At 44.5% G+C, this 9,623-nt stretch overlaps 1 pseudogene; it reads left to right on the top strand.

The window, feature by feature from the left end:
• The first annotated feature begins 3,601 nt into the window (after window positions 1–3,601).
• Window positions 3,602–4,451, top strand: LOC100593338 (annotated as a pseudogene).
• The last annotated feature ends 5,172 nt before the right edge of the window (window positions 4,452–9,623 follow it).

A 9,623-nucleotide genomic window follows, 5' to 3' on the forward strand; every position in this document is an offset into this window, starting at 1 on the left:
CTAGGGAGGGAGTGGCCAGATAACACGAGCCTCCTGGTGGCTCCGTCACAGCTGACCCAAACGACAGACCAAAGGGTTGCACTTGCTAGATTTTATTTTTATCATGACCACAGCTGCTGTGGAGTCTATCTATTCTGAACATTACAGTAATAAAGATTTGTCTTTATTAATGAATTAGTTTAATTCAAAAGAAATCTTTTTTTTTTTTTTTTTCATTCAGGATCTTTATTTTTTTTTTTTTTTTTTTTTAATTATACTTTAGGGTTTTAGGGTACATGTGCACAATGTGCAGGTTTGTTACATATGTATCCATGTGCCATGTTGATTTCCTGCACCCATTAACTCGTCATTTAGCATTAGGTGTATCTCCTAATGCTGTCCCTCCCCCCTCCCCCCACCCCACAACAGTCCCCGGAGTGTGATGTTCCCCTTCCTGTGTCCATGAGTTCTCATTGTTCAATTCCCACCTATGAGTGAGAACATGCGGTGTTTGGTTTTTTGTCCTTGCGATAATTTACTGAGAATGATGTTTTCCAGTTTCATCCATGTCCCTACAAAGGACACGAACTCATCATTTTTTATGGCTGCATAGTATTCCATGGTGTATATGTGCCACATTTTTAGACTTCCATCTCCAGCCAAGTTGAAAGAAAATAAACCATTTTTATTTCCTTGGCTGAAAAAATTAAAAACAAGACAAAATATTGAACAACATTGGACATCAGGCAATGAAAGGCAGCAATTCCGGAGAGATGGGAAGCAAAGGAGGTGAGCCCTGTGACTGCCTCAGTTTACTGGCTGGAGAGAGTTTCCAGGCCCCCAAGATAGGAAGGAAGAAGCCAAGAGGATTTCAGTTTCAGAGATGGAGCTAGGAATCTGGGGAGGTCAAGGCCTCTAGAGGGTGCAGGGCAGAGTACCAGAGAGGAGACAGCACCACTGAGAGGAAGCCCCAGAGGTCTGCAGGGGGTCTCCCTGGACTCTTCAGCTGAATCCTGATCCACACATAAAGGTAAGGAACCTACTCAAGGTTGGGAAAAGAAGCACCCTAAAGGATTAGAGAGAACAATCCACAGAGCCAGGAATTGTTCCTATTCCTACCAGTCAGAGTGTAAAATTTTATCATTCATGGGGCATCAGATAGAGTACTCAAAAGGGTCTTCCCTCAATAGTGGGGGAAAATTAGTCCACAATGAAATGCAGTTCTGGTCCTATCTAACAAGGTTTAAGAGACCCAAAGGATCAAACTTAACTACATCCCGACCGAAGCTCAAGAATATTTATAGAAATACAAAAATATTGTGTACCCAATAAGGTAAAATTCACAATTTCTGTAATGAATAAAAAATTTTCAGGCATGTATAAAGGCAAGAAGATATAGCCCATAATAAGGAAAAAAACCAATCAACTTAGACCCAGAACTGACAGAGATTATAGAATTAGGAGACAAGGACATTAAAAATATTATTATAAGAACAGCTAAAATCCAAAACACTGACAACACTGAATGCTAGTGAGGATGTACAGCAACATTCACTGCTGGTGAGAATGCAAAATGGTACAGCCACTTTGGAAGAGGGTTTGGTGGTTTCTTAACAAAACAACAACAACAACAACAGCCTAGACATACTCTTACCGGCTGATCCTGCAATCTCACTCCTTGGCATTTACCCAAATAAGTTTAAAGTTTATGTCCACACAGAAACCTGCACATGGCACATGGGTATTTACAGTATCTTTATTTATAATTGCCAAAACTTGGAAGCAACCAAGATGTCCTTCAGTAGGTGAATGCATAGAAGCACAGAGGAACCTAAAATGCATATTGCTAGATGAAAAAAAAAAATCTGAAGAGGCTATACACTGCCTTCACCTTAATCCCAACAAAAATGACAGAGAAAGAATACAAAAGGCAAACACTCATAATTACAATGAGAATGGAAGAAGAAATGGCAGATGGTGAGAGCAATCCACATGCTTTGGGGAAGTTGAGAAGCAGTTGGATGGGCAGTAACTGACTTGGCAGACCTGAGAACCCTGAAATCAAAGCTAGAAAGTGGAAAAATGAAAAAAGAAGCAAGCCTATGTGCACCTCAAGCCTCAGCAGGGCTTAGGAATGAGAAACATCAGATATCTTTGAAAGCCAGAATGTGGGGGTGGACAGAAAACCACAGGATTTGTAAAAAGTCTTCATAAAGAGCAGTTATACCCCAAGCCTGTACTATCCAGCAATGGTACCTGCTCACCCAAGTGGAAGAAAGGAGGCTTACTCTCTGCAGAAGGTAAATTAGAAAGGCTCTGGATTTGGAGATACCAATAGTAGCTCAGAAGATGGTTGAGACTTTTGATTCTGAAAGTGGGATTAAGTGAAATCCACATGTTTTACTGTGAGTCAGGCTTGTACATCCAGACATACATATGGCTGACAGAAGATTCCTCTTGGGAAAACTGACCAGCCCAGGAGAGAATACCTACAGATATCCACATCTGGGGGTCTCCTAACAAAATATGGCTGAATACAGAGAAGGTTGGAAGACTGTGAGGTTCATGCATGAACTAGAGCTTCTAACTAATTTTTATGTGACTCATACCAAAATAAGCATGAGTAGCTAACGATTGCCGCCTTCTGAAGAACACCTCTAAAATCAAAGACAAGGAATAAAACACATTAACAGAGAACAGAGAAAAGGCACTTGGAGAAAAGAGAGTACAAGGGCAAAAGAAAATGCCAGAAAAACTTATAAATAATATTCTCAAAGTGATAGAAGATATTGCACTTGTGAAACGGAAAAGGGAAGCTTAAAAGGGGTATGTGTTCAAAAACAGGTTAAAGAGTTGATAGCAAAACTTAGAAATTCAATGGAAAGTTTACAATGTTTTTTCAGAAAAGTCACTCAGAAAGTTAAAGAAAAAGAGAAATGAGAGAGATGGAGAAAGAGAGAGAGATTCTGATTGAAAACCAGAGATAAACAGTAGCACTAGATTAGTCCAGAGGTCCAACATCTGAATAATCAAAATCCAGAAAGAGAAAACAGAGAAAAGGGAGAAAACATTTTTAAAGAAATAGTAAAGGAAACATTTCCCATAACTGAAGGATATAACTTTCAGATTAAAATCACTCATGGAGTGCCCGGCACAGTGAATGTAAACGTATACACATACAGACACACAGACACAGACACTTACACACACAGACACAAGCACACAGACACACAGACACAGGCACTCACACACATAGACACACAGACACAGGCACTTACACACAGGCACACACAGAGACACAGACACGGGCACATACAAATCATACAGAGGCACACACAGACAAAGGCACTTTATCATAGAATCCAGAACACCAGAAGTAAAGAGAAGACTCTCAAAGGGCAGGGGTTAGGGGAACAGGTCACATACAAGGATACAGCATCAGTGGCATCAGACTTCTCAACAGCAATACTAGAAGCTAAAAGACAATGAAGCTCCTTCCCTTGCCTTCCAGCCACGGCAGGTGCAGCTCCATGAGTGAGTCCAGTGGCCTCACCTGCAAGTGGAGCAACAGCAGCAGCCTCACTAAGGAGACTACCAGATCACCTCTTCCTGAGGCCTGACCATGTCGACCTACTGACAGACCTGTACACAGCCAGTGTGTCTTCCTCCATCATACGCTCACCTTGTCAAAGCTCCAATTCAAAGGATTTGGTTTTAAGTTAGTAAAACGAGGTAAAAGCAAAGTCATGTATGTGGTGGCTTGGAATTCTCAAAGTCTGGTTCATCTAAGACAGACACTGGTAAAATTACTGGGATCTTGGAGTCCAAATATAAATGGTGCGAGTATGATTTGACTTTCACAGAAAAACGGAGCACTGATGACACTCTGGGGACAGAAATCACAATTGAAGACCAAATTTGTCAAGGTTTGAAAATGATATTAGATACTAGCTTCTCACCAAACATAGGAAAGAAAAGTGGCAAAATCAAGTCCTCTTACAAGAAGGAGCGTGTAAAGCCTGGCTGTGATGTTAACTTTGATTTTGCTGGACTTGCAATTCATGGTTCAGCTTGCTGGGTACCAGATGAGCTTTGACAGCACCAAGTCAAAGCGGACAAAGAATAACTTTGCAGTGGGCTACAGGACTGGGGACTTCCAGCTGCACACTAATGTCAATGATGGGGCAGAATTTGGAGGATCAATTTATCAGAAAGTATGTGAAGATCTTGATGCTTTAGTAAACCTTGCTTGGACATCAGGTACCAGCTGCGCTCGTTTTGGCCTTGCAGCTAAATTCCAGTTGAAACCCACTGCTTCCATTTCTACAAAAGTCAACAACTGCTTGACTGGGGTCAGCTACACTCCACCCCTGAGGCCTGGTGTGAAGCTCACCCTGTCTGCTCTGGTAGATGGGAAGAGCATGGATGCTGGAGGCCACACACTTGGCCTTGCCCTGGAGTTGCAGGCTTAATCCAGATGAAAGAAACCTCTGGGAATGGATATCAGAAGATTTGATCACCCTGAGAAGGTGATCAAAATGAAGGATGATCTAAACAAGAGCTGTATTTTAAATCTTTAGACAGTTGCTTGTTAGCTGCTTTCTAGTTGAATAGGCTCTCTCTCTCTAGTTACCAGTGCTGCAGTCCTGCAGTTATCTATACATTGTTTAGATGTATTGAACTGTTAAATGTGCTACTCACCAATCATGAAATAGACCTTTATGAAAACTGCACAGTTGTGTGCATGTTTGTTTTTATGTTCCTTTAAACATTGAATATATTCATTGCGTGAGATGAATCAGTGGACATTCTAAGATGAGGTTTAAATTTTTTTGTTAAATTCAACCACCATTAGAATTACTTTTGGTATCCCAGAACACTACAAATCATGAATAAAACAAGCATGCAATTAAGGGTTCCAAGTACCTGCCAGCAAGGGTCAAATCGTCCTGGTATCTTGCTAACACTTTATTTTTCAGGTGAGCATTCTGCTCTTTGCCTAAATCTGTCCCTAGATTAGTTCCATGAACCTTTTAAGACTATAATAAGAGGGTACATGCTTTTAAAAAATTTTTATAATGAGGAAATGTCTCCACATTCTGAAGAAAAATGACCACTAGCCTAGAATTTTATGCTCAGCCAAATTCAAGAATGTTATACTCAGCCAAATTCAATCCAAGATGAGGGTAGAATAAAGCTATTTCAGACATACATGCAGGCTGACTGAGTGGGCCCTCTATCCTCTCAGTCTACCCTGATGGGAGACGGTGAGGTGGTAGATGATGTGTCCCCTGGGGGCTGGTTTTTCAGGGGATGGCAGGCAAGAGAAAAGCCTGCATACAGTGGCTGCTTGAGAGATAGGACCCCTGTGTGGGGGCATGAACAATACCCCAAGTGTTGCTCCAGTAAGGGAAGTTTGGAAGCCTAGGGGATATTGTTTGATTCTCAAAATCACTAGGGGATGTTAGAGCCATCAGCTCCCTAAGGACCAGAATGCTAAATGTTCTACAATGCTTGGGACAGTCCCTCAACAGAGAATTGCTCTGCCCATAATCCCAAAAGCACATCCTTGAGAAATGCTGAATTAGATACTTTCTTTGGCTTTCACTGTGAGGCTGCTTATACTTCAAGTGGGGCTGATTGGGTGTAGAATGCTATGGGGGTGGGCTGGGTGTGGTGGCTCAAGCCTGTAATCCCAGTATTTTGGGAGGCTGAGGTGGGCCAATCACCTAAGGTCAGGAGTTTGAGACCAGCCTGGCCAACTTGGTGAAACCCCGTCTCTACTAAAAGTACAAAAATTAGCCGGGCGTGGTGGTGGGTGCCTGTAATCCCAGCTACTCAGGAGGCTGAGGCAGGAGAATTGCTTGAATCCGGGAGGCAGAGGTTGCCGTGAGCCAAGATTGCGCCACTGCTCTCCAGCCTGAGCGACAAGAGCGAGACTCCGTCTCAAAAAAAAAGAATGCTATGGAGGTGAGTCAGGTGAGGTGGAGAAGATAGCTGAAATGGGGAGAAGGAAGGAGAGGGAAACTATTGAAACTATTCCAGGACATAAAATACAATGACTGACTAGAATAAACAGGTATGCCTGACACCCATGAGTCTACTGAACAAATTCTACTATTGAATTCTTTGTGGCTATGCCCAGGTTTGTAAAGGGTTCTGTAATTGTTCTATGCCGAAGTTCAGGTCTGCACCCTGTCAGCACGCCTTGCCTGGACCATTGCTGCGGCTGCCTTTCAGGTCTCCCTGTTTCCAGTCTTACCTCTGCCCCTTCATCCATGACACAGTTGCCACAGTGATCTTTCGAAACACAAACACGAATCTTTCGAAATAGTACTTGGGGTATTGTTCAAGTCCCCACACAGGGATCCTATCTCCCAAGCAGCTGCTGTATGCAGGTGTTTCTCTTGTCACTCCCCCGCTAAAAGCTTTCAATGGCTCCACACTGCCTCCCCATTCCCCAGGGAGTGTGCAGCCAAACTGGGCTCATCCTGCAAGGTGCAGCTCCAAGGCCCCTGCTTTCTGAGGCTTCTTCCAGTCATCCCCTGCCAATGAGACCCTAACATTGTCCTCCTCTGTCACAGTACTCATCCACAGCGTGACACGAGTGTGTTTTTGTCTTGTATTTCCCAGGAGCTCTTTATGGGCAGGGACTATTTCTCATCCTTCCCTGACCCCCAGGGCCTGGCAAAGTGGTGTGCACAGGATGTGCTGAGCACTACTCCTGTGCTCATTGCATAGAGTTGAGCCATTTCTCCCTCACAAGAAGGCTGAGTGCAGAGAAAGCCCAGAATCACTCCTGTCACCAGCATAAGCAAGGGTCCCACATCATGTCAGGCCTTCTCTGGGCAACTGAGTCCTTCCCAGCTTTTTTGAGTCACAAAGGCCACTGTGGAGCTGTGGGCAAGGATCCTACAGATAGGCTAATCCAATATCTGCATTTTACAGATGAGGAACCTGAGTCCCAGCAAAGGCTGGTGCCTCACCTGAGGCTAGAAGGCTGCACACACCAGAATAGGACATGGTCTCCTGGTGTCCAGGCCAGTGCCCCACCAGCTCTCACCCTATGTGAAATGGGACTAATTGGAAACTGGTGACCATTTTTCCGGAGAAAATGTGGGCTTCCTTACCCTATCCTCCCTTCTCACTGCCCCAGAAGCTATAGTGGAGCATGTGGGGCTGGGATGGATGGGAGATAGACTTGGAAGGTGATTTGAGGCTTCCTTTATTTGTTTTTATTTTTTGAGGTGGAGTCTCACTCTGTCGCCCAGGCTGGAGTGCAGTGGCATGATCTCAGCTCACTGCAACCTCTGCCTCCCGGATTCAAGCAATTCTCCTGCTTCAGCCTCCCTAGTAGCTGGGACTACAGGTGCACTCTACCATGCCCAGCTAATTTTGTATTTTTAGTATAGACTCCACCATGCCCAGCTAATTTCTGTATTTCTAGTTTCACTATGTTGGCCAGGTTGGTCTTGAACTCCTGACCTCAGGTGATCCACCCACCTCGGCCTCCCAAAGTGCTGGGATTACAGGCATGAGCCACTGTGTCTGGCCCAAGACTTCCTTTAAACTTTCGCTATTGAGAGATCCTGAGCCTCGTTCTACAGGCAATGAAGAGCTATTGAAGGTTTTTGAGAACAGGGTGACTTGATTGCAGCAGGGCTTTAGGCTGAAGGGAGAAGTGGGAAATGCAGGCCTCTAGGGACCTGAGCAGATCCACTGCCCCCAAAAGTGATTTGTCTTTGGCTTATGAATGCCACAGCTAGCAGCGCACAGGGAAGGGGCAGAGTGAGTCTCACCTGAACGGCAAGGTCTTTGCTGGAAAGTCTCTTGGAAGATGTAAAAATTGAAAGGGAAGGTCCTGGATAAAGAACAATGGGGAATCTGCCCCTAGATTGTGGAATCTGAATTTAAGGAGGGTCAAGAGGTCAAGAACATGGTCTTGGAGTCATGGTGATAGTAACTGGGTCCCACCAATGGAGGCTCAGACAGCAGCCAGCCCCTGGGAGCTTGAGCACAGAGCTGGGCAGCTGGGGGTGTGGACTGGGGCCCAGAAGACCCAGTTCCATAAGGGAGTATCATGAGGATACTCTATATTGTCCTATAATTTGTGTTTTCTCTAGATTTATTTTCTTTTACAAATTTGGTAATGAAACTTGTTAAACATCCAGCTTGTCTCCGCTGGCTCTGGGAACCAAGGGTGCCTGTGGGGACTCTTGTTAGGGGCAGTCTGCAAAGGAAGAGCAGCTTCCTAGACAGTGGAAGGACAGGGCCACTGAAGTGAGGGCTCCAGAGGGAAAAGCAGCTTGGTCACCTTCCCCTCCTGATGGAAGACTCCCTTCAACACTGGGGATTTTATTAGGGGAAGTGAGAAATCCCTCATCACTGCCTGCTGTGCCGACGTCAAATCTTAGTTTTGTTCTACTAACCACAAACCCCCCTGATTTTATCACCATTCGAGCATAGTGACTTTTTTAAAATCTGAAGTAAAAATGCGCTATTCTAACAATAGGCAACTAAAAACACAAAATACAACAATCTTTCCACCCCCAATCTAATAGTCCAAAAAAAATGACAAGCAAATTGGTCCCTTTAATCAAAACCACCTTTTAAAAATTGAATCCTAAGTGTGGACATCTAGCTTACTGGTCTGATGTTTTCCTCATGAAGATCTGTGACATGTGTTCAAGTGTCCTCCATCCCCGGGGATGTCATCTTCTAGGCTGGTCACCCTCATTCCAGCTCTAAGGACTCTCCCACTGTCCCTGTTCCCGTCATGCACCTCCTCCTTAACCCTTACGACTGTGGCTTCCAAACTCCAGGGCACCTGAGACCTATCTGGACATGACTCCCTGGTCCTTCCTCAGCCCTTCCGCAGTCCCTCTAAATCAGAATCTGAGGGCGGGATCCTGGGAGTCTGCATTTTGAACTAGCACTCTAGGTGATTTTAATCAGGCATCAGAGGACCAAAATGAAGGTTGCTACTTTACTGATGAATCGCCTTGTTTAAGCACCCGTACTCACGTATCTAGGCTACTGTTTATTAACCATCGACATAGTGCTAGGGTCTTTACTAAGTTTACCTCCTCTAATCCTTATACTAACTGCAGCAGGTAAGCATCCCCATTTCTATAACCACAGAAACAGAACTTGCCGAATGTCACAGGGTTAGGAAATGGCAGGGTAAAGTCTATCCAGCTCCCCAGCCCACTCAGTTCTCACTCTCAGTGCCTGTTCCCTCTGCAATGGAAAAGAGAGAAGCCCAGGAGGAAGCAAGCACTGGGCTCTCTTTGCAGCCTCATTCACTTCAGCCTTTCCCTCCCTAGGCAGTAGGGCTATCCTCTGCCTGTTCTTATTGAAGCTTATTATTTTTCAGACAACTTCCTTCATGGGTTAAGCATTCTTTTAAAAATAAATTGTTTTTAATGACTTGGGATGGGGTCTCACTATGTTGCCCAGGCTGGTCTTGAAATCCTAGGCCCAAGCAATCCTCCTGCTTCGGCCTCTCAAAGTGTTGGGATTACAGGCGTGAGCCACTGCTCCTGGCCAACTTGAGTATTCTTGACTTATTCTTGGCAGAGTGAAGCCTTTTTCATGATGGCCTTTCCTTCATCTTTTCCCTTGCAAACCTGAAAGGCCCACAG

The sequence above is a fragment of the Nomascus leucogenys genome, chromosome 12 (assembly GCF_006542625.1).
Source record: "Nomascus leucogenys isolate Asia chromosome 12, Asia_NLE_v1, whole genome shotgun sequence".
Lineage (NCBI taxonomy): Eukaryota > Metazoa > Chordata > Mammalia > Primates > Hylobatidae > Nomascus > Nomascus leucogenys.